Source organism: Geotrypetes seraphini, chromosome 4 (genome assembly GCF_902459505.1).
Source record: "Geotrypetes seraphini chromosome 4, aGeoSer1.1, whole genome shotgun sequence".
NCBI classification, from domain to species: Eukaryota; Metazoa; Chordata; class Amphibia; order Gymnophiona; family Dermophiidae; genus Geotrypetes; species Geotrypetes seraphini.
In genome coordinates this window covers 207,673,348-207,697,094 of record NC_047087.1, presented here as the reverse complement: position 1 = coordinate 207,697,094, position 23,747 = coordinate 207,673,348, and the positions used below count along the sequence as shown (strand labels likewise).

The 23,747-nt window shown below is 42.5% G+C and overlaps 1 protein-coding gene across 4 annotated transcripts in view; it reads left to right on the top strand.

Moving 5' to 3' along the window:
• The window catches only part of GRID1 (glutamate ionotropic receptor delta type subunit 1), a 1,864,061-nt gene that overhangs the window by 410,476 nt on the left and 1,429,838 nt on the right, over positions 1-23,747 (top strand). The window lies entirely within an intron of this gene.

Below are 23,747 nucleotides of genomic sequence, written 5' to 3'. Positions count from 1 at the left end.
GAGCTCCAACGCTCATAGGAATAATATGTGTGTCGGAGCTATTACTGCCGCGGCTGGCGTTAAAAGCCGCACTACGGTTTTGTAAAAAGGGGGAGGGGGGGAGAAACTGGTAACTTATTGTTGCCAGGATTTTGTATATTTTTTTTACACCTTCAAAGCATTGCATATCTGTAGGTGTCTTGACAAAATACTTGTGATTCTAGTACAATTCTGCAGAATTCTAGCAGTTGTGGCTGTTGCTGTATCATCGGATCCCATAACAACCTCTTCAGATATATTCTGCGTGCTCATGAAAGACCACGCATAACATAACCTGATTCATTCCTAATGTTGGTCCTACTAAAGATATCACAGCTTGGAAATTTGTATACTTTGGAGGAAAGGCAGGATAGGGGAGATATAAAAGAAACATTTAAATACTTACTTGGTATAAATGTGCATGAGGTGAGTCTCAATTGAAAGGAAACTCTGGGTTTAGGATGAAGGTGAAAGGGGCTAGACTAAGAAGTAACCTTTTCACGAAAGGGTGATGAATACGTTGAATAACCTCCCAGTTGAGGTAGTGGAGACAAAATATGTGCTAGAAAGCTTGGGATAAGTACATTGGATCTCTAACGGAGAGGAAAGGAAAGCAGATGGCATGGATAGACAGACTAGAAAGGCCATATGGTCTTTATCTGCCTTCATTTTTCTCTGTTTCTATCTAATGTGACATGTACAGCCAAATATATCAACTTCAATAAAACTACAGAACACATGCAATTGTTGGCCCTAGTGTTACACAAAATATGAAATCACCCTTTCCTGCTCTTAGTGTGGGGTGTGTAGCGCAGTGGCTAGAGCTATAGCCTCGGTACCCTGAGGTTGTAGGATAAAATCCAAGCTGCTCCTTGTGACCCTGGGCAAGTCACTTAATCCCATAAATACTCACTGCACAAAAAAATATGTTTATGTATATACTATGTTGTAGCTTAAACATGAATATGACCGTAGATTTATTGTATTGGAAGGCAAACCTCAGGTCCCTGTTTGCCGCTCGCTATTTCAACTTAGCTTGCAAACCAAAAATGGGACTGACATCATTGGTTGTAACCTCCCCCTACTATTTAACTTCTACTTATAGCGTATCTTTAAATTCAAAACTCTTCTTAAACTTTTAAGTTAATCAAAATGATTGAATACTTTGCTTTTAGCTTTCATGCTGGACTATTGCCATTATTATAACTGTGGTGCTTTTTATAGTCAGCTGTCCGTTGCCCGAAGCCCTGCCGCAGCAAAGCGAAACGTGGGCGGCCTAAAGGCAACGGACAGCTGACTATAAAAAGCACCACAGTTATAATAAAGGCAATAGTCCGGCATGAATGCTAAAAGCAAAGTATTCAATCATTTTGATTAACTTAAAAGTTTAAGAAGAGTTTTGAATGATGTCTTAACAATATTCAGGACTGCTGTCATGCATTTTTCTTAGGGATATGCACTCGGTTCATTTGCATGCCTTAAAAATGTAAAGCATGCTAAATAGATTTATCACATTAAGGTAATTAGTACATATTTAAATGTTCTAATGTGCATTCATATTATTTTATTAAAACAAATGGATGAAATGAACCAATAACTATGGGAATCACTGTTTTGCAAATTCAAGCCCTTTATAAATTTATCTTTGTGTTTATATAATTATATCTATTTATCTAGAAAGAAAAAAAATTATATTTAAACTTATTATTTCCAATTATACATTTTTATAGAATCATGAGAGGGTAGAGGTTAATTGTTCAATTTAAATATCAAAATCTCTGGGATGAGGACTAGGGGCCTTATTGTTAATTGTGATGGTAGTGGTGGTTGTGTATATGTTTTTTGTAGGGGAGGGAGGTCCACTTAAAGCCCCATATTATCCTTGTACTAGCCCAAGCTAGTGGTAAATTAAGCAACACAGAAATGATGTAAGCTAGCGATATAACATGGTATTAACAAATGAAAATAGGACTATTGTTGGCAAAAATTGCCATTAGCAAGGAAACAGATGCCAATGAATTGTGAGCCATTAAGGACCTAATAATACAAAACCAAGGAAATTAAAAGAAATATGGCTTTGCTTACAAAGCATTATTTTTTTATTGAATAAAAATATGAATAATTTGGAGGAAGTATTTCTAAGGCCCTCTTTACTAAGCCATAATAAAGGTGTCTCTCGTGGCCCTAAATGCTCCAACACTCATAGGAATTCTATGAGGGTCAGAGCAGCTTCGGAGCATTTAGGCCCAAATTCTGTAACCAGTGCCTAAAGTTAGGCACCTATTTTGGAGGCGCCCAATTAGATAGGCGCCTATCTAAATTGAATAACTAGCTCAGTTAAGCTTTTTAATCAGCACTAATTGAAACTGATTGATCAGCACTGATTGAAAGGCGCCTATCAAGAAAGCGCGATTCTGTAACAAGGCGCCTCTAAAAATTTAGGTGGTCTTCAAAATAGTAGGCGCTATGCATGTTAGGCGTGGGTGTGGCTACTTGATAGGCGCCTTGTGGCAGAATCACTGCTTTTAAGTGTGCTTATGCGCTCAGCTAGGTGCCTAATTTTTAGTTGTGCCTGGAGCTGGCCTATTTCTTGGGCAGCTCCAAAATAGGTTCCGCTCAGTGTGATTCATTAAACAGCACCCAATTTTACTTGAATCGCGCTGAATTAGGCGCCTAACTTTTGAGCGCTTCTTAAGAATTTGCCCGCAGCTTAGTAAACGGGGTGGGGTGGGGGTTAAGTTAGAAGTAACTCTGATGCTACTATAGGGCCGTGTCAAAATCTTTCTTAACTTGAAACGGACTTCAAGGATACCAATAAAGTTGTGGGAATGTCCTGGTGACTCAGGGAAGAGTTAAAAATGTAGGCTCCTGTGAAGTCAGATTTATTTTAACACAGGCTTCCATTTTTTTTGCAGTGAAACCCTTCGCTAAAATAAATTGACCTGTGTTACAATAACCCAACTAAACAGTAGCCCGCATTCATAACTTCCCTCCTTGGTGTCAGTGTTCTACATTGGTATATGGAAGAACCTGGGTTCAATCTTTGAGTTGGGTTTTCTATATCCTGGTTTGCTGGAATTGGGGTGCTGCAGTGTTAGCATTTATAGCCTTTGCTGGAGGAGTTCTGGTTTACTGCAGGTGGGGGAGGGAAGGGGAAGGTGGATAGCATCGAAGGGTCTGATATCCTAAAAAAAGCTGCACCCATGAAGCTCCTCATATAAAATAGGCTTCTAAATATATCAGTTGATATTCAGCTAGCGGCGGTCAGTGCTTTTATGTCTGCCGCTGAATACACAAATATTCAATATCTGGGCACCAAAACAGAATATCCAGTTATAGGTTGCTCTGGGAATGGAGTTGGTAACTAGGCGTTTAAGTGTCAATATTCATCCTTTAATTTCATAAACTGAACCACTTAAGGCTCCTTTTACGAAGCCACGTTAGCGGCTTTATCGCACGCAACTTTTTAGCGTGCGCTAACCCCCGTGCCAGCCTGCTCAAGAGGTGGCGGCTAGCGCGGCTGGCAAATTAGCGCACACTATTATGCCCGTTAAACCGCAAACGCGGCTTTGTAAAAGGAGCCCTTAAAGATAGGACCGTTATATATGCGTTATGCAGTCAAGGGCTGAAAATCAGCACTTAACCGCACAAATGCAAATTCTATCCCTGAATGTCCACAAGTTACCTGGCGTTGGCTCAAGTGCTGACAGTGAATATTCAGCTGTGCTATGGTTATCTAGGGCCAAGTGATTTAAGCAGGCAGGATCTGTGTGCAAATTCTGGCACCCAACTTTGCACGAGCTATATAAAATCCAGGAATAGTACCTTCCGCTTAGCAGGTGGTAAATGGTCCTGAGTTACTCTGCATTAGACAGTTAGCAAGCATGTTAACAGCCAAACTCCCATGCCATGCCACCTGATGCACAAAAAAAAAAAAAATAACCCACTTAACACACAGCTTGCTGTGCACCAAATCGTGCACTCAGCACTTGTTGCTCTACCCCCCACGATCTGTCGTGAAACAATGACGATACTCGGGCGTTTTCGACTAGTGTGGAATTTTATTTGGCCGCAGCCATAACAGCACCATGACATCACAACTGTCATCAAATGAGCAGAATAACAAATCATGAACTGTGATCAACTGTACATCGAAGCTGAACATCTGAAGATGACGTGACACTTAGATAGAACCACCACGTGATCAGGTGCACAGCATATGCCTCTCCATCCTCTCCCAATGTGGGGTGCCATACAAGCTTCCCCTGCTCACTGGACCCATCCCGTTCAAGGATGTATCCTCTCATCAGCAGTACGTTGCTGTGAAGATCATGGCCTGGCCTCCCTGCCTTCCAAGCAAGGTGACATGCCCCATTTCATACGCACTGTACAGTTGTCTGTCGTTTACTCCTATGCTGTGCTTACCCTCCAATCTGGCTGCGACAGTAGTCGAGGGCGGGCAGGAGGGAAGCCGCGTCCGCCTCGTGGGATTGCCGGATCGGAAGGGGCGACCTCCCTTCCGCTCACCCCTAATCTATCTCGCCCCCTCCTCCCTCCACTCCTTGTAGATTGTCCCCAAGGCTTCGGCCGATTTGTCTTCGCTCCTCCCTATCCGGAATCGGAGCTTGTTTTTAACTTTGAAAATGCCACTAAGCACCTTAAAATGGCTCTGCTCTAGCAGTTGTCACACAGTAAAACTTGCTTTAAACAGGATGTAGTGAAATAGTGAAAGAAAATAAAGGAAATTAATTTGTTAATAATTACTCCAAAAAGCTTTTGCTGGTAAAATTTCATAAAAATGGCATTGGAGAATCTTTAAAGTCTTCCTAGGCTATTTATGAACGTGATCTTATTGAACCTAATTCTACACAAATGATTCGATTAAATGATTTGATTGAAAAATAAAGGTTCCAGCTTTAGTAATTTTACCATCCCCCTTTTATGAAAGCTGCGTTAGTATTTTTTAGCGCCTTCTGTGGTGGTTAAAGCTCCAACGCTCATAGAATTCCTATGAGCATCAGAACTTTTACCGCCATGGCCGGCAATAAAAAAAAAATGGTAACACTGCTTCTTAAAAGGCGGGTTTAATTACCGAATAGTATACCATTGCTATGTAGGAATACATATAGGAGGGGGTGCTGAAAAGTTCTCAGCCCAACCAAGAAGAGAATGATATGGATATGGTTCAGTGAATGATCTGAAACAATGTCAAAACAGAGAATTCACAAAATAAGACAACACTCTTTTTATCTACAGTGGCAAAATAACGCTCAGAATTTAGGAGGTTGGTTGGTTGAACTGAGAGCTTAACAGCACCCCCTTGTATTACAAACCTTTCCAAAGCAAATTGTGACATTTGGGCCATAAAGAGGAAATAACTTGTCCTGCCATGGTAATGAATATTTATTTTTTTGAACTCTAAGTATTATTTAAATTGCATAGCGCGGGAACCATATGCCACATAAAATTTTACTTCACTACTTAATGTTCAGCTGTCTTGCATAAGCATAAATTAAGTTCTGATTAAATTCAGAAGCTACAGATAAATTGCTCCAAAACTAGATGACCTAAGAGCCCTCCTGTTTTTATGCAATCTGTTCTGCTTTGCTCTGCTACATAATAAAATTCAGTATAAATTCCAGTTCACAGCCATGCAATCTGCACACCATATTGGTGGGTTTTCTTAGCACTTGATAAGGTTAAGTTTCTTCATCTTCATTCTTATGACTTCATGCTAAGGATGGTGTTGTCATTGAGGCCTGAATAGTAAAGTGTGACTTTTTTAAAAAATTTTTTCTAAAAAGGGGTCTACATGACAAAATCCACAAAACTGCAAATTATTAAAAAAGCAGACATGTCTACAAAGTTTACAGCTCAAACAGAGACAAACTTTGGGTGATGTGAAAGGGCCATCTGCACAAACTCAATTCAGGGCCTCATTTGCAGAAGTCAGTAGGGATTTGGGGGCCCTTTTACTAAGGCACACTAAGACTTAACAGGGGCTTACCTTCAAATTCTTTATATAGCGCCTTAAGTTGCACAATCGGATCGATGTGCATAACTGATTTGCATGTAAAACTTAATTATTTAACAAAGCAATCAGTGCCAATTAATTGGCAATTAAACCTAATTGAAGCTAATTGGCACTAGTTAGAAGTTATGTGCACAACTTTCTAAGCGCATTCTATAAAGTGGTGTGCGTTGCTACTAGTGTGTGATTCTCAAAAGAGGGTGTGGCCAGGGGAGGAGCATGGACACATCGTGGATGTTCCTAAAAATTAAGTGCATGGTTTTTGAATAAATCTGATCCTCACACAGCTTAGGTGCAGGTATCTAGCAGTAGTTAGGTGCCATTGACTCATGCTCAAGTCCTAGCGACTTGAATTACAGATCTAAAAAGAAATCTGTTTTGTGCTAGTCTGGTAAAATCCTCCAGTGTCATCCCTTTGGTTGTTTTTCATATGTCCAGCCATCTGATTGCAGGTCGCTCTCTTCACCTGGTTCCTTTGAACTTCCCAAACATGATTTTCTTCTCCAATGATCTTTCTCTTCTGACGGCATGATCAAAATAAGACAGTCGTAACTTCATCATAGCCAGTTTGATCTCTTCCAGAATCGATTTGTCAGTTCTTCCGGCAGTCAACGACATGCATTAAATCATTCTCCAAAACCAAAGCTCAAGTGAGTTGATCTTCTTTCTGTCTTTTTTCCATAGTGTCCAGCTTTCTCATCTGTATTTGGCCACTGAGAAACTGAGTATGTGGACAAGTCTGATCTTCATTTGGAGTGTTATTTCCTTGCTTTTGAAAACATTATTGAGAGCCTTCATTGAAGGGTAACCAAGTGCTATTCCACGGAGTATATATTTAGATATTTAGGCCTGGTTTTCAGTGGCCTAAATGGGGGTGCCTAAATGTTAGTGATGTGTATGGCCGCCTTGTGTGATTATATACACTGTGCATAACTTTTATAGAATTGTGCTAAATATCCTCCGTATTGGCACCAATTTTTTTGGGCGCCATATATAGGCTATGGCCCTTAGTGCAACAAAAAATGCTTTCATTTGCGATAGTAAATGGGCTGCGTGGCATGGGTGGAGAAAGGGCATGGGAGCATTAACCAGTTACTGTGCTTACATTACTGTGCATTAACTGGTTAATGCAGCCTTAACATGGGAACCTTAAGCCCTTTTTGTGGCCCTGTGTTAATGCTCACATTAGCACAGTTCCAGAAATGAAACAAAGAAAAAAATGCCTATTTTATGACCATGATAGAAATGGGCCTAGTGCACAGGAAAGTCCAACGTTAGGAATCTAAGCCCATCTACTAATGCAGTTTAACATGTAATTTTAATTAATTGCTTGTAGTCATCAATGGTTCAGTGCCGATTACAATTCAAGAATAAGTCTGAAACAGACCAGTACATAAAAAAGTACCTTGGGGAGTTTCTTATTTTTGTAAAATTTTGTTTACACAAGTGGGACCGGAAAGCTGGGCTAGGTGTAGAAAACGCAGTTAATGGTAAGGCCAGGCCTGAATGCAAAGTCCAATTTGTCAACAAAAAGTGGCAAAAGAAGCTATCTTTACTCTGATAAAGCTTTAAGTTTCACATTGAGCTGCTGTTATGCAAATTCATGCAGAGCTGTTCATTGACGTGGCAAGTTGCAAACATCCTACATGCAAAAAAAAAAAAAAGGCTTCACAAAAATGCAGTTATTTTTCCAAAGACTGGTAATTGAGGATTTTCAGATGCATCCACAATATTGCACTGCGTGGTTCTCCTGCCCTTTGCAATGTAGCGGAGGGGTCTGCCGGAATCAGAGAGGGATGATAAGTCGTTTTCTTCGAGGACTTGGTGAGTTTCCCCATTGAATCTTTCAATTTCAGTTCCCGAATCTTTAAGAAACGTTTATTCAGCTGGGCGCATGAGTGGTGCTGGACTGTGTGATTGGCACCCAGACGCTCAATACAAAGTTGGTGCGGGTCAGTTAAAGACATTTTCTGTGTACAGGAGGAGCATCGCACGAAGCCCGGTTTAACCTTGTCTGACATTTTAAAGAGAATGGCAGTGAGATCAAACTCCCGTAAGAAACTAATATAAATTTTTGAAGTGATAATGATGAGGCTGATGAGACGAGACTACCGTAAGGTCTATTGTAATCGTGGCAACGAAAAAAACAGAGCAGTGACTGGGGTTGGGTGTATATATATTACATTACATTACATTAGTGGTTTCTATTCCGCCATTACCTTGCGGTTCAAGGCGGATTACATTCAAACTAAAAACAAGAATTACATTCAAAATTTGAAAGAATAGAATAAGCGATGATATAAAATTTTTAAGGTAATAATAATTTAAAAAAAAACGTTGGGTATATATATAGGAAACCCAAGGAAACCCTGCGCCTTCCCATGAATCCTGTTTTAAAACAAACTTTTCTCAGGAATCTGGAGACCCCTTACTTTATTCCAGCCATACCCTCTAAGATGGAATCTCGTTATCCGTGATTTCCAGAATCCATTTCAAATGCTCCTGCCTGGCTTTTAAGATCATTCACGGCATCCTTCCTCCCCTAATCCCACTATCCTTTAACTCCTCAAGTCCTGACTCCACCAGACCCACCCAAAGATATAAACTATCCTTCCCCTCTCTACGCGGTATTCTCTATGCAGGTAAACTGGGAAAATCTCTTCTCTTCAAAATCACAGGTCTCTGGAACGACCTTACTATCCCGTTGCGGAACCTGGGCTCTCTCCAACTATTCCGCAAGCAGCTGAAAACTTGGCTCTTCTCTAACATGTAATTCTATTTTTCCCCTTACTCTTCCATTCTATATATAAGCTCATGTAAACCTTTTTCCTTTCATTCTTATATTTTCAGTTCCTTTAAACCGTGCCGAGCTCCACTTCCGTGGAGAGGATGCGGTATATAAACTTAAGGTTTAGTTTAGTTTAGTTTAGTTATCACATGGTTCCTTGTAAGGGGTTTGACAAACCGCAGTTGTCCCATCAATCCTTAGTGCTGGAATCTTCACTTAAAAAATCTAACCCCACTATGGTCTACGCTGCGGTGCTTCCGGGCAGAGAGGGCAGCACCATGGATAAGTTTGGCCGCAGGCTTTATCAGAATTCCATATATACACACTTCTCCCTCCGTATTCGTGGGAGATGCGGGCGGCCCACAGACGTGAATACAGAAAAACCGCGAATAACTTTTTATGTTGGTCACGGTTTTGTGAAAACGCCGGTTTGTACTATTGAAACCGCGACTAACTTTTCAACTGTTATTCACGGTTTGCAGCTGCCAAGAGGCGATTCCCAGTGATTTTAGGGCTTGGAGCAGGACATAGACAATTTCAAAAAGAGAAGTTAGAAGACAAGAAACAGGAGGGGGGTGGGGGTGGGGGAGGTAGACAGGCGAGGCAAAGATACCAAACAGGAAAGAAGAGGAAGGGGATTCACATGTGAACTATTGAGCGTCTGCTTCTTCCGGTTTGACCGCATGGTCCACTAATCAAATCTAGACCTTTACAAATATCATTGCCTTCCGTTTTTTATTTATTTGATTTCTCCCCCCCCCCCCCCTTTTACGTGGTGCTTTTATTTTAACACTTTGTTTTGCTTTTACTAAGGAATTTCACGGGTATTCCTCTAGTTAGTGCAGGAATTGCTGGACAGTGGCTCTTGTTTTGCTGCCTTCTGTAGGAGTTCTTTAACAACGGCTTCATTGGTGTACCGGGCCTTGGTTTACATCCGGGTTGTAGTTTTCTTGTTCTTTTAGTATTAGATTACAAGCTGCCACTGCCACAGAACAGAATAGCGAGCAGGTAAGTGCTGCAACTGCAGCTTGTAGTGGGGCTGAGACCTTTAGCATTCCAGCACTCCAGGACCCGAAGCAGCAATGCAAGTACATAATCTGCAGCACATTGCCACTGCCCTTTTAACTTTCCTCGGCTTTCAATACTCACGTACAATGCAAAAGCTTTGGTTCCTGAACATGCGTACATACACACATGAAAATTTTTTTGTTAATCACAAGGCAGATTGTTTTCGCTTTGTGTGTCATATGTACATAACATCATTTGTGTTAAAAGGATAAATGTTTTGATAAACTTTTTTGATGATGACGTAATTTGGAGGTGCGGAGTCAGCAGCCGAAAAATCGCAAATAAGCGAATCTGCAGATACGGAAATCGTGGATATGGAGGGAGAAGTGTACTGTATAGTAGCTATATTTGGGGGTTCTGTGTGTGTATATATATATTATTAGCTAAATATATTTATAGCTATATATATTTATATATATAGCTAAATATATTTATAGCTATATTTGGGCGGAAAGGCTAGCGCATGCGATTTAAGATTCTATAAAGTTGGGTAGCCCAAATTTATTTATTTATGAAAAATATTTATAGCCTGTAGTATCCCAAAGTTCTAGGTGGGGTACAAAATAAAAAACAGACATTTAAGTGGACATAACAACATATTGCCAGACATTAAGGACTAAATTCTCTATATGGTGATCTATAGATCAGCGCTGAAAATGCTATTCTAGAAGCTGCGCTTAAAGTTAATGGCAGTTTATAGATAGCCTTATGCCCAGGACCTGTGACAAAATGTAGGTGTGGCATTTGTACCAAGAAATGTGGTCTCGCTCTTAAAATTAGGTGCATATGCCAATACTCTATAATTTCATGTTTAACTGAAAAGTAATGCCCCCCCAATCCATCGATGACCCACCTATTTTTTGACTCCTGCGTAACTTATAGTTGATTTTAATTAGCACCAATAATTACATTCATTAGCTTGTTATTTGATTAAATTGCAGACACAATCTGGATACATGAGCAAAATTGTGCACACAATTCTAGCACATATTTATAGAATTTGTGAAACTCATTTGTACCTTGGCAAATGAAACCATAAATTGTATCATGCTCTGCCAGTTCTCCCGTTAAATCAAAAGCTTGGACAAATAAATGAGCTTTTAAATAATTTTCTAAACTGGAAAAGTGACTAAATTTGATGGAGGTGCATTCCATAATTGGACGCCCTTGATATACATGGTCGCAGAGTGCAAGTCTAATCTACCTAAAAGAAGGTATGTCCAATAGCATTTTATCAGGTGAATTGAAATGACGTATCAGGTGACAAATCCGAAGTGAAGAAGCAAGCGCCCAAGGAGCTTAGTTATTCAGAGCCTTAAAAATCAACATCATTTCTGACTATGTGCAGTTTATAAACAGTGCCTGGTGGTGTTTAACAGCTAGGAGTCATTCGCCATAGTTGCCAATCAACCGCTAGGCATCTTTTATAGAATCATGCCTAGCTTGACTTAGGCACCAGTAGGCATCATAATGTTAGGCATTGGTTTGTTTGGCCTGGACTAATTTACTGGCACCTAGCACAGATGCCTAAGTCATTTAATACCCATTCTCCTCCCCTAACCCCCACTCTTCAGGTAGGCCCAGGTAAGCACCAATGGATGCCTCAATACAGGCACCGCAAGACACCTTGCTGAGTTCCATGGGGAACTTTAATTGTTTCTATTTGGCTTTAAATAGAATTTTCAATTACCACGCCAATTAACATTTTTTGAGTTCCATCTAGAACTTGGCTAGGTGCCGCCGATCTACAGTAGCTGTTTAGAGGTATTTAACCTAGGCACTGTTTATAGAATCAAGGCCTTAATGCATAGTGCCTTTATTTCTGGTGCCTAATTTGAGCTTCCTTTGTAGAATCTGCCCCTTCGTGTGGTGGGTGATGGGTTATGGGAAGAATTCCTGTGACACCGGCTATTGCAGCTGGTTTTCTTCAATGACACTTCTTTCCGCTTACTTGTACAATCCTCCATCCTCAGCATTCTAGATTACTGCAACATCATCTACCTTAACGCCACGAAGAAAACTACCAGGAGACTAAAAATAATCCAAAATACCGCTGTGCGCCTCATCTTTGGCCTAATCTTTGGCCTACCCCTTTCTACCACCAACTTTACTGGCTGCCATTCCAGTCTAGAGTTCTTTTTAAATTCGCATGCTTCTGCTACAAGGCTGTAAATGGTTCTTCACCAAGTTACATCAATCCCCACTTTAACCTCTATTGCACCAACAAGAAATCCCGTCGAATTCAGCTGTTCGCCTTCCCTTCGCTCAAACTTTGTCACCTCAAGAGATTCCTGGACAAAACGTTCGCCTTCCAAGCGGCTAAGCTGAACCCATGGCTAGCCCAAATGATACTCGAGGCCCCCACTTACCTCGGCTTCAGAAAATTACTTAAAACCTACCTATTCAGCAAACAAGACCCTAATTGTCCCCCCCTCCGACAATAACACCTCGCCCCCCCCTCCACTTCTCCGCCTTCACGATGCCATCCCTTTTTCCCTACTTTCCACATCCTCTGTCTAGTTCGATTAAAGCTGTAATTCTGATAAATAGTTGTAAATCTGCTTGTCTATGCAGATCCTAATCTAACTGATGTAAACCGCCTAGAACTCGCTGGGTATGGCGGTATATAATAATAAAATTATTATTATTATTAAATTATTATTCTCATTGGGGATCTGGGAATTATCCCTTCCTTCTCCTGGCACTGAGGTGAGTGCTTGGGAAAGGTGGGTACAAATAAGATCACCTAATATGCATTGGCAGTGAAATGTGCTTGTAAATCATTAAATCTGACTTTTTAAAACGTTAATTTTAGAAAAGCAACACCACTAGAGCTACCACTGTAAAAAACAAAACAAAAAACTCCCACTTATTTCACTGCTACTCTTTTGATATGGGTGTGCTTGATCAATAAAAGTGTGTTGAATTACAAAGCCAGAGCTCAGTAGCCAGGCACTGAACTGTGCTTGTAATTTAAACATCCTGCCTTTTGCACAGTAGTCTCCGAGATTTAGGGGAATGGAGAATAGAGAATGCCATTATATTTGTCACATTCTCTGAGCTTAACATTAGGCCAAATGGAACAACCACATACAAATTCATGCTGCCCTTGATAGAATACTTGCTTAAAGAAAGATCATTGTTTAAAATGTACTTTAAGCAGTATGTTTTGTTAGCGATCAGTCCAGAGGGTCATTTTATGTTCACTTAGCTTGACACCACCAGGAATGTGGTGGATCTCTGAAATTAGAAGCTGTATCTTTATTATTATTATTTTTATTTTTTTTCCAGTCTGAAGAGCTCTTGTATTAGGGGAAGTTCTTGATGGCATCTCTACAATAACTACAATATTTTGACTGTGCTTTAGTGTGATTTAAATGAGAATTCCCTGTAATATTCATAGAGCTGAAATGTGTTTTTTTCCCCCCCTGGCAGTTTTTGCACTTAACATAAAATACATTCAGCAAGAGACCTTGCAGGTTTGTAACAGTTTATTGACAGAGCAATTGCGTTAATGACAAAAAGTTAGGAACACAAGGCTATAATGGCAACTAGTCTGAACATTAACCAAGAGAAGTCATTAATATAACCTTCCTGACAGTATTCTAGTACTTAATTAAATCATCATAATAGTCTCTTACGGGAAGGGATAGGTTTGGCTATATTCCATACTTTACTATATATCTTGAACGCTTTTTGCTAGCCAATATTTCTTAGCATTGCACAGGCAGTATATGTGAAGTTTATATTCAGATTCCGCAGGACTAAAGAAACTCGATTTTGTTCGCCGTTCCCAGTAAAATCAACTCAGGCAGACAAAGATTTCTAGTATTAAAAACTCAGGGCCTGATTCTATAAATGGTGCCTAACCAGTTTTTAGGCGCTGGTCTGCGCGGTTGTCAATCAGCCTCTAGACATCCTTATAGAATCTCACCTAGCGGTGCCTAAGTAGACTTAGGCTTTGCTAGGCATCCTTGAGGTAAGCACCAATATATTAGGCCAGGCTTTACCAGGCCTAGTTTACTGGCACCTATCCCGCACGCTAGAGGTCTGCACGGGAACGGGGATCGCGGGGATCCCGCGGGTCCCGCGGGGATCCCGCGGGTTCCCCCCCTGGCCCACGGGACTCCCACGGGGACGCCCCCTGGCCCACGGGACTCCCACGGGGATGCCCCCCTGACCCACGGGACTCCCACGGGGACGCCCCCTTGCCCACGGGACTCCCACGGGGATGAAAACAACCTACCTAAATTCTGGCGATGCAAGCATGCAGCTTACAAGTGGCGTCGCGTCGGGAAATAGCCATGTTGAGCAGTGAGCTCAGCACGTACACAGATGAAAGCCTTGCTTGCTGATTGGTCCGGTGGCCCCGCCCCACCGTGCCGCCGGACCAATCAGCAAGCAAGGCTTTCATCTGTGTACGTGCTGAGCTCACTGCTCAGCATGGCTATTTCCCGACGCGGGCATTAGGCTGTTTTTTGTCATTTCGGGTGGGGGATGGCAGCGGCAGCAGCAGCCTGAAAAAGAAATCATCCTGGCCGGGTTCGGTGTCATGCTCCGGAGCTTCTACAGCCTTCCTATCTCCCTCTCCCTTCTACCTGCGGCTCTCTTCGGCAACTCAGCAGCAGCTTCTGGCGTCGGGGCCTACCCTCTGCGAGTCCCGCTTGTTTCAACTTCCTTTTTCCACAAAGGTGGGACTCGTAGAGGGAAGGCCTCGATGTCGGCAGCTTGTCTTGATCACCGCTGCTGACGAGTTGCTGAAGAGAGCCGCGGAGCAGGGGGGTGTTGCCAGGTGCAGGTAGAAGGGAGAGGGCCAGATGCAGGACTCGTGGGTGAGGGAGGAGAAGAGAGAGGGGAGAGAAACAAAAGGAAATATTTCATACTGGGCTGGGCCGGAGTGGAGAGAGGGTGGAAAGATTCTGGCTACAGGGTGCATTAACAAAGGAAAAGGGGGGAAAGCTGAAAATGGAGATAGTGACACAAAGAAGAGAAAGGGTAAGCAGGACCTTCTGAATAAGGATAGAGATACAGAGGGGACATGAAGAGGAGGTGAAATAGAGACATAGAAGTAATGCTGAAAAAGTGTGTGTGTGGGGGGGGGAGATAAAGACATTGAAAGGGCAAATGGTGAATATGGGGTAAAGACAAGGACAGAGACAAATGAAGATTCTGAAAAAGTGGTGAGATACGGATATAGGTGAGATGGACACAAAGAAGGGTGATGCTGGAAAATAGGTGGAATGGTAATTCTGACAGACACAGAAGGGAAATGCTGGATCAAGGAGAGATGGGGCTCAGGCTGGATGGAATGAGGAGAAATGCCTTGTTGGCCCGGAACTTCCTCTCCTACGTCAGAATTGACGTCAGGGAGCGGAATGCTGGTCAGCGCGACGCTTCTGCAGGGAAAGCTTGGGACGGCGGTGGCTTGGGGGCTGTTCTCCGATGGCTGTGGCAGCAAACCGAGTGGCTTGGGGGAGGGCACGGAGAAAGAAAGAAAGGGGGCAGACAGAGAGACAGAAAGAAGGGGGAACAGGGAGACAGAAAGAAAAAGTTGGGGGAGAGAATGAGGTCTGGAGGAGAGGAAACATACAGGAGGCTGAAAGAAAGGAAGAAAGATTGGATGCACAGTCAGAAGAAGAAAGTGCAACCAGAGACTCATGAAATCACCAAACAGCAAAGGTAGGAAAAATGATTTTATTTTCAATTTAGTGATCAAAATGTGTCTGTTTTGAGAATTTATATCTGCTGTCTATATTTTGCACTATGGCTCCCTTTTACTAAACCGCAATATTGTTTTTTAGCGCAGGGAGCCTATGAGCATTGAGAGCAGCGCGAGGCATTCAGCGTAACTCCCTGTGCTAAAACCTACTATTGTGGTTTAGTAAAAAGGGAGGGGGTGTATTTGTCTATTTTTGTATTTTGTTACCGAGGTGACATTGCATAGAGTCATCTGCCTTGGGAAATGTATATGGCAGATATCTTTATTTTGTGTTCAAAAGAAAAGGAAATGCATTTCTGGTTTTATTTCTACAGTGTTGAAGTACTTGTTGGCCCTTGCTGTGACTGGTGGGGATCCCCAAGCACCGCCAGCAGAGGACCTCCTCTAGAGATGGTCAGAACTCCCCTCCACCAAGCGCAGCAGTCGCTGGCAGCATCCATGAGCCACTGAGGTGCCAGCATCTGTGACTCAGGGACGCTACTGCTGCCTGCCAAGCTTGGCAAAAGGGACCCCAGGCCAACTGCAAAGGAAGTCCTCAGCTGACAGTTTGTGGGTTCTCATCAGCTGAGTATTTATATTTTATATTTACATTAGAGGTTCTGGTAGAAGCCCATTTACAAAGTATGTATTCTTCCCAATTAATATTTCCAAATTAATAGTCTCTTTGCTTATTTGTAAATGGGTCTCTACCAGAGCCTTTAATTCAGTAGCATAATTAAATAAAATAACTATTTCTGAAGTTTATAGGGAAGGATGGTGACGGAGGGGATTCCTCGCGGGGACGGGTGGGGACGGAGGGGATTCCTCGCGGGGACGGGTGGGGACGGAGGGGATTCCTCGCGGGGACGGGTGGGGACGGAGGGATTCCTCACGGGGACGGGTGGGGACGGAGGGATTCCTCACGGGGACGGGTGGGGATGGGTGGGATTTTGGCGGGGACGGGTGGGGACGGGTGGGATTTCTGTCCCCGCGCAACTCTCTACCGCACGCCTAGTGATACCTAAGTTTTCAACGCCTGTTCTCTGCCCCCTAACCATGCCTACTTTCCAAGTAGGCATATAAACATAGAAACATGATGGCAGATAAAGGATAAATGACCCATCCAGTCTGCCCATTCACAGTTTTCCCTTTCAGATCTTTTTACATTGTGCTGCGGGTATGAATTTTTTGCCTATGATAAGAAAAGAATGTCAGCTGTGAATCATCAATGATTGCTGCATATTTAAAACGTTTTTTGAGGCTTTTTCTCCACCTGTTTTTGAATTTCAGTGTTGGATCTTAGAGAGGTAAACCACTGCTGGTGAGTGACATTTTTTGGAATCGTTTTTGGATTTAAACATCTCTATTATATCTCCCCTCTCCCGCCTTTCCTCCAAAGTATATATATCGAGATCTTCAAAGTCTGTCCCCATACGCCTTATGACAAAGACCATTCACCATTTTAGCAGCCTTCCTCTGGACTGACTCCATCCTTTTTATATCTTTTTGAAGGTGCAGTCTCCAGAATTGTAGACACTATTCTAAATGAGGTCTTATACAGGGACATCAATACCTCCTTTTTCCTACTGGAAACACCTCTTCCTATGTACCCTTCTAGCTGTCAACTTTTCAACCTGTTTTGGAAACCTTATGATCATTCACACAAATACAAAATGTATCAACAAAATAAAAAAAACACACAAATGATTAGCACTTAAAGAGTACTAACTTTTAACAAAGGGGATGGATCTGAGAGACCTATGTTCAGGCAATTGACTGCTGATGTTTGTTGCAGGTCAATATCTCAATCATCGGCCCAAACTCCCAGTAGTAATCAATTTTAAATATTTTTTTAAAATAGTTTTAAGATTTTTACTTTTTAAAATATTTTTAAATCTTCATAAGCATGTAATTTGTTTAAACAATGCTTATAGCTTTAAGAAGAAAATAGTGCCCAAAATTCAAAAAGCACTTATCTTTGAACGCTGCTGAATATGAACGGAACTGCTTAGTGAAACCCAAGATTTTTACTTTTTAAAATACTTTTAAATCTTCATAAACATGTAATTTGTTTAAACAATGCTTATAGCTTTAAGAAGAAAATAGCGTCCAAAATTAAAAAAAACACTTATCTTTGTGAACGCCGCTGAATGTAAATGGCACTGCTTAGTGAAACCCAACGTGGCCTCCGTTTCACCCTACTAGGCTTCGTCAGGTGATAATATTCAGCAGTACGGAGCATAATTTCGTACGCGATTCAAAATCTTCATAATGGTCTCTGAGGTCCATCTCCTTTGTTAAAAGTTAGTACTCTTTAAGTGCTAATCATTTGGGTGTTTTTTTATTTTGTTGACACCTTAAGATCATCACATACAGTCACACCCAAGTCCTGCTCTTCTGTCATGCACATAAGTTCTTCATCCCCTAAACTGTACCATTTCTTTGATTTTTGCTACCCAAATGCATGATCTTGCATTTTTTAGCATTAAATTTTAGCTGCCAAGTTTCAGACCATTTTTCAAGCTTTGCTAGGTCTTTCTTCATATTATTCATACTATCCGGGGTGTCTACACTATTGCAGATTTTGGTATAATATGCAAAGAGGCAAATCTTACCTGACAGTCCTTCAGCAATATCGCTTATAAAAAATGTTAAAAAGAACAGGCCCAAGATCAGAACCTTGAGGCACACCCTCAAGGTAACATCCCTTTCCTCAGAGCGATCTCTATTGATCACTATCCTCTGTTGCCTTCTACTCAACCAGTTCTTGACCCAGCCCGTCACTTTGGGACCCATCCCAAGGGCACTCAGTTTATTTATTAGACGTCTGTCAAAAGCTTTGCTAAAATCTAAATACAGTACAACACATGGTGACATCCTAGAAGGCAAACAAAAAAACAACAACAACCCAAGTGTGGTTGTACAACAGGGGTGTTCTTCCCTTGGTAGCTTCCCTAGCCTCCCCATCCAGCACCACTTTATCCTCACCAGCCGCTACCCAGGTACTCTTACTCGAAGTACTGGTGAGTCTTCGCCTGCGTGCTGTTTGGGTGCACAACCCGTGCTATCTCCGGTCTGGAACTGGGCTCTGGTTCGATCCACTGTCAAGACGAACTGGGCTTCTGCTCGATCCACCACCAAGACTGGAATGCCGCTCCTTATCTGAATCTCCTCCTTCCAGTTCCGGTCACACAGACTCCTCCTTCCGGATAGGCCACAGGATCATCAAGTAGTTGGTTAGTTAGTTATCCAAAAAAAACCAATAGGCAATCAGTTCAGCAATCCACAGGAAAGTTCAACAATATGGCTCCCAAAACAAAAATCAAGCCAACAATCAAGTCCCCCCCAAAAAGCCTGAAAAAAACCTTCTTTTTTTTTTTCCTTTTGCAGTTCAACAGTTCCACCTGCAGGAGGTGCTAGATCCCACTTCTGATACCAAAACACTGTAGCCGGCACCAGAGCCTTCCAATGGAACTCCTCAGTGCTCCCAGTGGCCACAGTCCAAAATTGTACTAGCATGTGACCCAGTAAGGAGACACCCTGCAGGGACTACAATAATATAAGTAAAACAAAACAAAACCACTGCATAAAGTTCCAGGTTCTGTTTCCAAAGAAAATTTAATGTCAGAATGAAAACCAGAATGGCCAAAACCCAAATTCAGTGCAATTGGCAAAACAAAAATTTCAAAGGAAAACTCTGGGTGAGTTCAGGATTTCTCCTCCCAATGCAAACAATCCTCTCTATGGTTCTACCCTCCACAGAGCTTCTTTTCAATAAAGCTTCTCAAAGCCTGCTCCTAGCAGGTTTCAGGAAAGTTCAGTTCACTGCTATCATTCTACCATATTCAAACAGTCTCACATAACAAAGCCTCCAGCTTATCATATAGCACGGCTGGGTAAAGGGAAATGCCTAAAGTTTGCTTTCAAAAAGCACGACAGCTTTCCAAAATCACTCCCAGTTGGTTGCAAACTTCTCCCCACAAAAAGGCACTCTCAGCTTCTTAACAAAAAAATGTGCAAAGAACAAAACAGAGTAACAAAAACCCCACAGTTCAAGCAACGAATGTCCCAGGCTGACAAAAAAACCCACCAAAAAACCAACCTCAGCCAAAAATAGCAAACACAAAAAAAAACCCTCACTGTTCTCCAGCTCAGTCTGTGCAAATGCATGCCAAGCCTCTTGCCTTTCCTTGCATCTCCACAACCCACGCTGGCCTGTGCTGCAAATGGTGTGGATCCAGCCTCTTCCACTCCCAGGTCTACGGCATTACCCTAGCTTGAGCCAGCAATGCTGTACTTGGGAAGAGACCCGTGTCTTCCCTCTCACCTCCCTAGCCAAGTGCAAACTACTGGCTTTTCATGGGAGGAGCCACGCCCTGCTCTGACTGAGCCTGCTCTCACCTGAGCTTCTCTCTGGCTCCCCCGGTGGACACTAGGGAAACCACAGGGGACCAAGATAGGCACGGAGCCTGACTGGTCACAGCGTGCATGTTAGTCTATGGACGCATTAGCACGTGCTTTTTTTATTATTATTTATTTATAAATTTTTGAAATTTTAACAAGCATACCATCTTGTACAGAAAAGTGCAATCAAGAAAACATATCTTTGATTATTCTCAAAATTGAAAATAAACCAAAATTACATAAAAGGTAATAATTCCAACTTAATCGTACACTAGTCCTCAACAATGGATCCAAGATTCAGGAATTAGGAGTGAATATAGTACAATAACAAAATTAACCAAAATACGTAATCTGTGCTGAAAGAGAGCTTAATAATTAAGACACTGATGTTTCTCCTTTTTCAAGGCGCTTCATGGAGAGGAAAGCAGTCAAATGAGACAGTTCAAAGAAAATACATTTGAGGGAATTATGCCTTATTACACACTTATAAGGGTATCTAAGAAAAAATAATCCCCCCATCTGGGTCACACCTGGTTTTAACAAAAAAAAATCCCTCCTTCTTTTCTGAGTTTCTCTCGAAACATCAGGAAAAACTTGAATATGGAAGCCAAGGAAATCTCTGGATCTATTTTTAAAGAAAAGTTTAAGAATCCAATCTCTGTCTGGAGCCAAAGCTACAGTCAATAAGAGAGTGGCTGGACTAGCCACCTCTCTATCAGATTGTTCCAATAAAGCTGTAACATCCAAAGGATTTTCCTGTGGACTACCATCCTCATCTTTTTTTTGAGAATCCTGATTTTTTTTAGTAGGCAAGTAGTACACTCTTGACAATGGTGGCAGTGAACTTTCAGGGATTTTTAAATTTTCCAGAAAGTACCGTTTTATCATTTCTCCTGGAGGAATTGAGACAACCTTTGGAAAATTAATCAAACGTAAATTGTTAAACCGATTATTGTTTTCAAGTACTTCTAATTTTCTTCTCAAATTAAGATTATCTTTCACAATCAAGTCTTGGTTGCTCTTAAACATTTTTAAAGTCCTTATTTTCTTCTTGTATCTCAGTTTTTATGACTACAATATCATGTTCCACATTTTTAATTTCTTCTTTCTGAAATTCTAATTCTTTTTCCAAATTCTTTATCTGAGGACTGAGAGAATTACCCAGACTAGAAACCAAGTCCCATAAAGATTCCAGTGTAACCTCTGGGGGTCGGATAGGAGCAAAGGAAGTATTTGTGCACTGTTAGTTAGTTCATCTGAGTGTTTTACCTCCCCTGTGCCTTGTAGACCCTTAAGCACAGTTGTCCCGGTCGCTGGTTCTTTTACAAGGAGAAATTCCCCTTGTGCTGTTCCCTGCAGCGAGCCCTCCACTTCACTGGCCTCTCGAGAAGAAAACTCTGCCTGTTCGGACATGCTCTCCTCCCTCGGAGAGCTGGCTCCCAGCGGCAACGGCTGTAAGGGAGGCGTCCTGACGTCAGGGCTCAGCGTGACGTCCAGCCCGGGGGTATCCGCAGAGACACTCCTATCAGCCGGCACTCCCAACGGGCGATTCCCCAAGCGGCTCGACTCACTTTGGAGACGCCGGAAAATGTCGTCGACGGTGAGAACTGCGGGGCTCGAGCGCTGGGAGGCTCCACCAACGCTCCTACCCCTTCTCTTCGGCATTGTTCTGATAGGTAGGAAAGACACTCTCCAGCGTCTTGTCAGCAACAGATAGCGGCAGCCATCTTGGATCCAGCACGTGCTAATCGGTTAGCGCACCTTAGTAAAAGAGGGGGTTAGTCTTTTTTTTGTGTTTTTTTTTAGCATCATTTAATGGTAAAAGTAGTAAAAATGTTTTATGGAGTAGATCACAACCTTTATAGCTGCATGTAAACTTCTTGGATAGCGCACTCTTAAAATGAGAAAAACACATCAGTGTGGTGCCAGCAAGCAATTTTGACCCTTATCTTTCCTTTGAGTGCTATAATATTCCCCAAAGGCATTTTAACAGGGCTTAAAAACTGAGCAGGAACAACCAAGGTATAATAACATAAATATCTTGAGGGCATTATTCAATTTGCTCTTGTTAGGGGTCAGAAAGAGAGAGAGAGGGTCAAGTATGGGGTGAAGTGAGAGAGCAAGGTGGGATATGGAGCACAGGAAAGAGGCAGGGTGAGGCAAATCTAAGGGTTTGAGGAAACAAGTTCATGGAGTTGAGTTTTGGGGTACAGTTAGGTAAGGACAATCCACAGTAGGAAGGAAACAAGAAAGATAGAGAAAGCAAACCAAATTTTATAAGAATGAAACTTATAATTATCTTCTTGCCAAATTTGGAATAATAAATAAGAAAAGTAAGTTATTTATATCAGTTATTTATAGAAGCAGATAGATGGAACCAAAAGAATATTGCAAAGGATGTGGTAGGGAAGGCAGATGAAGAATTATGGGATAGATTTGTAATTAATATAGATGGTGTACATGGCAGACCACACCCATGGCATATAAACCTATATAGCCCCTTTTTAGAGAGACTAGAAAACAGAATTAACACTTTCTGGTTGCAAAATGCCCTTGGCACAACTCCCCCACGACTGCCTCCCCAAACCCCGATTGTCTCCCCCCACCCCCCTCCCCGTATCTGAAAATCGTTGGTCGGACGGACGGGTGCCAAGCCCGTCTGTCCGACAGGCCAACCATCCCCGGAATGGCTGGCTTTAAGGCCTGATTGGCGCAGGCGGCTCAAACCCTGCCCACAGGTGGGGCTGAGGCGCCTGGGCCAACTAGAATAGGCCCAGTAGCCTTAGGCCCCTCCTGTAGGCGGGGCCTTAGGCACATGGGGGCTGGGGGATAGGGGGTTTCGGCAGAGATTGGGCTCCCTCCTGCCCTGATCGTGTTGGTGGGTGGGTTTTCAGCGGGGCAGGAGGGCTTGGGCTCCTTCTTGCCCCAATGTTAGTGTGGGGGGGGGGGGTCGCAGCTCTCCAGGGTAGGAGGGCATGGGCTCGCTCCTGCCCGGATCATTGTTGGGGGGGAGGGTGATGCATCACGGCAGAAGAGATTGGCCATCTCCCCTGCCACGATGCGATCACTCCTCTACCCGAACTGCCACAGCCCGCGGCAGGAGAGATTGGCATCTCTCCTGCCGCGGGTAACGGCAGTTCAGGTAGAGGGGTGATTGCATCACGGCAGGGGAGATGAGCCATCTCTCATGCCGCGATGGTTGCGGAAGGAGGGTGGGGAGGTTGCCGGGCCGCTGAGCTGATCGCGCCAGCCGCCATCAGCTCAGTGGCCCCTTTTTTGGTACTTATACCTGTTTTGACTTGGTCTAAGTCAAAACGTATAAGTGCCGACTAGGCAACCTGTCAAATGTTTTGATTATACCTGCTGTACGCCTAGGTGTAGGTCAGCCCACCTCCCGCCCACCGCCTGCCCTTTCCCCTCCTCTAAAAATGCCTCTTTTCGCTCTATGCGTTTAAAGGCAGGGGAAAGGCCTAAGCTGGTTTTAGATACGTCTAAAACCAGCTTTGATTATGAGTACTTGGACGATCAGGCTTTTTGATTGTCCAAGTACCCATTTAGGCCACTTTTTAGACGTGTTGTTTTTTTTTTTTATTATGAGCCCCTTAGTATTAACCTAACAAAGACATATTGAAACAAAAGGAAAGGGTGGGAAGAGAAATACAAGTTGTAGATAGTAAGTAAGACACGTATGGGAAGAAAACAGTAGGAAGGGAGAAAGCAATGTGCTTCAAAAAAGTTAT